At 41.9% G+C, this 6017-nt stretch overlaps 1 protein-coding gene across 5 annotated transcripts in view; it reads left to right on the forward strand.

The window, feature by feature from the left end:
- Positions 1-4530, forward strand: part of LOC123511854 (protein tincar-like) — a 310085-nt gene extending 305555 nt beyond the window's left edge. For 4 of the 5 annotated variants that reach the window (XM_045267904.1, XM_045267905.1, XM_045267903.1 and 1 more), the window contains one exon: positions 1-4530. This exon is cut by the window's left edge and continues 351 nt beyond it. The gene's annotated coding sequence lies outside the window, so the exon portion shown is untranslated. The other variant, XR_006676963.1, reaches the window with a different exon arrangement.
- The last annotated feature ends 1487 nt before the right edge of the window (positions 4531-6017 follow it).

Below are 6017 nucleotides of genomic sequence, written 5' to 3' on the forward strand. Positions count from 1 at the left end.
TGGCCCAGCCGAGGCGCTGATGTCAGAGTGTGAGTGTTGTGTGTGCGAGGCTCCCTACCGCCTCGCATTGCTGAAAGACTTATGTACCCGCCTCTTGGAAATCGTCATATTGCCTTATGGTGTTGGGTTGCTAACCTAGATTTATGGCAAGTCAATGTGATGTACCAGTGAAGTGTATTTCGTACTGATATAGATGACAGTTTACGATGTACGGAGGGCACAAATTAATGTAACACTTATTTAGTTTATTATTACAATTTAAGGCAACTGTGAATGCTTCATTTTGTATGTTAATATTAATTCATGATACAAGAATAATCCCAGTGTAGCTACACTATATACCGCTGAGTTTTCTCTCATATGTTAAGACACTTCTGGTCTGAGCGGCAGACAGTGGCGGTGACGCCGCAGCAGGGGATGGCGCCGCTGCTCCTGGCCGGACTCTTGACGCACATAAGGGGAAATAAAACGGTAAAGAATTGTGTTAATTTTGCATATCAGCTCAATATATCGTACTGGCTGTAGCCTCGCGCTGCTGCTCGTCTTGTAATCCACCAGCCTTTATCAGTGTAGATAATTATGTCTTGTATCTTCTTTTATCTCTTCATTCCTTCAGCGAAGAGCAGCAGCAGCAGCAGCAGCAGCAGTAGCAGGAGCAGGGCCGTGGTGGTGGTGGCGCGCCCCACCTTGGCTCCTGTGGGGTGCAAGAATGCCCTAGTCTTGCCCCGGGCAAAAGCAGTGTCAGCCTCTGGTGACTTTTCTATCAAGTGTAAAGTTTATATTGTTTTATTAATTTATAGTCTAGTTGATAATTGTTCTGTAAGGTTATCAAAAAAAAAGAAAGATTTGCGCGTTAGGAGAACTTGTACATAATACCACTACCAAAGATTTCATACAGTGTACATAGTTACAACGATATGTAGAGCAACGCGTGCCCTCCCTCCCTCTCCCCTCCCGCGTGAATGGTGCTCTCTGGAGATGTCTGAATCAAAAATTTGTTATTGATCGTCTCTAGTTGATGTACTTGAATAATACTTGTCCTGCGCCCGTGTGAGTGTGTGCGTGGGGAGGAAAGGACCATCACCAGATTAGTCACATTCCGCGATTCTTTGGTTTCCATTGTTTTCCCTCATCATCACTGTCATTTGTTCCCTATATTCCTAAATCACATTTTTTTTTCTGACGATTTTACTCCCACAATCATTTACGTTTTCCCATTTTTTTCAACTACAGCAACTAGTTATTTCTTGACTAAAAACTTGATATATCTTAATGGTCCATCCATAATCAGAAAGTGTTTTCTTTCCGAACTCTGCATTACATCCTTCACATCTACAAGATATACATACTCTCCCATACTAGAGAAAGCACTCGCACGGTAACATACTGTATAAAGCTTTGTCCTATACCGTGAGTCCTTAGCGTGTGGCGAACTCAGAATATACCACAGAATCGATTATATTTCCCAATCATTCGTCTGTGGTAGCCTGGCATCGATATATTCAAGATTCATGCCTTCATCCCCGCCGCCGCTGACCCGCCATAGCTCTCCATAACATGCCATGAAGTAGACAAAGGACTGTATTCAGAAACACTTCCAGCCGCACCTACACTATTTTTAAAACTCTAATTGAAGGTTCATGGATTTTTAAGGGTGTTTTTTTTTTTTTTTTTTAATATATAAAAAAAATTGTTTCTAAAGAAGAAACAGTTTTGGGAACCAGGCTAATCATCTCTGCAGGCTTTGGAAATAGTCGTGATGAGAGCAAAGTGTTCTAAATACGCGCCATTGTCTCACCTCCACTCCCTCCCCTTCACGTATCGTATTCGTCATATTGTCATGTCATGGACGAAGTTGATAAGTGCTGATATGTAACGTACGTGAGAGGTATTATTCAGGTACAGTTTGTGACGGCTTGGAACGCTTCTTATTTTTCTTTTTCTTTTTTTATTTAACGAACAGCAAATGCAAAGAAAGAAGACAAATTGTTTATAAGGATATTCAAGTCTATCTTTAAACTATATATATTATTGGATAAGTTTATATATATAAAAAAGTGATATATATATGTATGGCTATATAGGTAATACTACACACCTCGATACGTACAAGAGCAGCGTGGTGACGTGATGCCGGGGACCCGCCGTGGCCAGACCATCCCGGCGCTGACCTGCACACCTGAAGGCGGGATCCGAGACACGAGTGAGGACCGTGTGCGTGAAGTTCTCATCGATGCACAGACGGTGATTTTTTATTGGATTTTTCATGAGGCAAATTCCGTTAGAGGTTTATACGAGTGTTGGTATTACCCTCAGATTCAAGTATGTTATTTTATATATTCATGTAACGGCTGTTAATCTGCATTTATATAAGTCATTCTATATTGTATCGACTTTTTTTTTCTTCCAACTCCAAAGCGCCTCCCGATATCTGATCAGTGCCAGACAGACGTGCAGTGTGATCTAGTGATTTTTATACAGATTAATTGTATCATAATGGAAGATGTACTGGAAGACACATTCGCAATATACTCAAGCCAACAACTGCCACTCGGCCACACGTACACGAGGAAGAAAGCTAGGTGTTCCCGACAACCCTCACACTACATCACCGTAACTAGCGTAGCGTGTCAGGTGATGTTCGCACCTGCACGCGTGTATATAGAACGTTTCCAGGACTGCATTCAGGCGTACCTGCATCACCTAATGTATGCTGAAGGATGCAGATATTTTGTATGTACTTTATACATAACTATATGTTCGTAGGGTGAGGAAAGTGGAATGTATGGCTATTCTGTATTCTCTCCCTCAGCGGTAAGAGTGAAGTGTGAGAAGGACAGTCAGCCTCGCACCCTTCTCCCTCCCATGCCGGGGCTCGAGTGTACGGCTTCCCATGCCCAGCCTCAGAGAATTACGTTTACTTTTTTCTTAATTCTTTTTTAAAGCCGTCTTGTCCTGAGCATCCTCGCCGCGGTCGCTCTTGTTCTCGTTTACTTATGCAAATGTATGGACATGAGATCCCATCAGGCAAATCTAAATTTTCTTCTTTTAACATTTGATGAGTAATAGGTACCTTAGTACATATAGAATACAGAGATCAAAGAATCAGAGCAATATAAAATTCCATTCGTCCTCCTGTGCATTGGTGAAGAAATTCAAATGTTATGTTTGCTTTGTTTGGATGCCACACTCTCAGTGCTGAGGTGCGAGGGTGAAGGGTGAGGAGAGGCGGCCAGGGAGTGTGACAGTGCCAGCAGCAACGACAGGTCAACAAGCCCACACTCACCACTACCGCATTAGCTGCTGGAAGGCTGAGTCAGTTTAATATCCATGACGAAACGGTTTGCGATCGGTGGAAGACTGGAAACTCTTGTCACCAACCACCAGTCTCGTGCCGCAAAGAACACGTCAGAAGTTGATGACTGCGCTATGTAGTCGGACCAGGACCGGATATTGAGACAGAGGTCCATTCGTCTGTATGTAACTGAGCCTCGCCTCCAGTGCTGATGACCAGAAGCCAACACAACTTGATTTTTATCTCTTTGTCATCCAGGAACTGAAGTTTCCCCACGTTTGAAATATTTAACTCTGTGTACACTCCTAGTTGTACTATATCATGTGCTGTACATGAATGTACTTCTCGTAGCTTAGATGTCAAAAGTACAGTATTACCAATGTCTGTGAACCCTGCCTTTGGAAACATGTCACTGACTCGGGTACAGAATCCTCCTTGGAGTATCTGTGTATAAAAGGTAACTAAATTATCGGTCATAATTCACAACCCAACGAGGCATCCAATGGCAGGCCTAAGCTAAAAAAAAAAATATTCAAACGACCAGCATTGATTTTATTAGTCTAATTAACATTTAATATGCTTTTCACTTTTCTACTTATTAATGATGCGTTTTTTGGTACACTATGAAAAGTGATTTACATTTTTATACCCATAATAATTAAAGATGTGGATCGAGGGCCCTCATGCGTGGAGGACTGACCCAAGGCCTCTGGACCCCACACACTGCCGCGCCTCACCAAGGCCTTGGCCTCACCCACCGACCACTCCCCACCAGCCTCTAACACTGCCCACTTTCTCTCCTCCTGTGTTCACTTGACATCTTACAACAAAACTCAAAAGGGAATAGCAAGTCACATTTCCAAGAACAGTTCAAAGTCAACGGGTCCCCTGGGTGGGCCGAGGTACAGGCTGGTGGTGATGTGCCTGCCCAGCGCCTCCATCTCAGTGTTGTGAAGTTCAACCCTTGGTTAGTCTTCTGATCGGAGAATGAGTGCCTGTTCAACCTCACAGCAATGTATGTATATCACTTAAGGATAAAAATTATAAAAAAAAAATAACAGATATGTAGGCCATTGTATTTGTGAACCGGTTTGATTGACTTAGTTGTTGTATTGTCATGAATGGTTATGATTTTACGGATATTTATGTACAAATAATTTAAGTTTTTATGTGGCGAGGTGGTGCTATGTGTGTGTGGCGATGTATTATATGAAGCCAATAAAATGTGAGGTCTCCAGGCTCTCGTTATTACCAAGAAAATGATAATAAACTACCATCTGAAGTTGTCAGTAAACCCACAGTTGTAGACTTGTCCACACGACTGAGCAACGGCCAAATGTCAATGTGCTTATGAACAGATGTGATCAGCTTATGACTATAGACAACTGAGAATAGATACCTTAAATGAGCTTTGACTCTCTTGCCTCTCGTAATATCACTACGGTAAGCATCACTACGGTAAACTCGCCGGTACAAGTGAACAGTTGACTGGTTACGATTTTATGTACCCTGCTAAAGCAATATGGTGCCCGTGTCGGTAAGTGTAGAGACATCACCAGTTTGCAGTGTAGTGTGGCGTCTTTTCGGAATATACGAGGACTTGTGGACTGTGTAAGGGTAAAGGTTGTCAGTTCTCGGATATTGATGCAATTATTTTAGGTATAGCATAATAACATGTCTATGCATTTTGCAATGCTTACTAGGTTCGACATGCATCTTCATGACAATCCCATAGAGAAATACTTGATCCATAGTATACGGTGAGACACATAATGGGTCCAGTATAAAGAAATACAGCATTCCTTTAGACGACAATACAAAATCAATGTTGTATCAGTGAGGCCTAAGTCCGCCAGGAGCTGCTCAGTCAGTAGAAGGGACTTGTTAACAAAATACCTACTACTGTGATGCAACATTTGAAGTAAATCAGTGTCAAAAGGCGCCCCAGAAGGGAGGTGACCGAGGCACGACGCTTCCAGACAAGAGAAATTTAGAGTACCACTTCCTTGCTTCCAAATGCTCTTAGGAGGAAGTGGTAGGGAGGTGACGGTAAGAAGAAATGTAGAATAAAATGTTATATGCTTCTGGCCTGAGTTAGGACTTCGGTGATTAGAGCAGTTTCAAGACTAAAACGGGATGCTTCCAATGCCATTCTTCAGCCGCAGAGCGAGTACTGAAAGTAGTCGGTGACAGTGAAAGTGTGACGCCAAATGATTCATGAATGTGCTAGCCTGCACTGCTAAGTGACGCCTCTCTTACCTTCTCTCCCATTCTTGCACCTGTCCATCACACCCATGCCCAGTCATTCCTACTCAGGCTGGTTTCAGAGTGACTAAGTGAAGAAGGAATGATCAATATATAGTTAGTGAATATTCTCGCATAACATATTTTTTTTCTATATCAAATATGATTAATTGATTATGATTTGTTTTCACCTTTGTCTTTTTTTTTTAAGTAAAGGAGAAAGAATAGCATGTCTATCAAGCGAATTAGTGATTGTTCTCTATTGCATGACGCAGCGATCATATTGCTTTTGTAGGTAGGGAATAATGTACACCACAGAACGTTTATGATAATTTGCAAAGAATCATATCATATAATTGTTTACATCAATTGTTAATTCCCTAAAAATCAGAATAATCAAAAGCTAGAATGACATGACAAAAAACAATATTGTCCAAGGAATGACGTGTGCCTTCTGTAAACAAACATGGAACACTCT

The sequence above is a fragment of the Portunus trituberculatus genome, chromosome 32 (assembly GCF_017591435.1).
Source record: "Portunus trituberculatus isolate SZX2019 chromosome 32, ASM1759143v1, whole genome shotgun sequence".
Lineage (NCBI taxonomy): Eukaryota > Metazoa > Arthropoda > Malacostraca > Decapoda > Portunidae > Portunus > Portunus trituberculatus.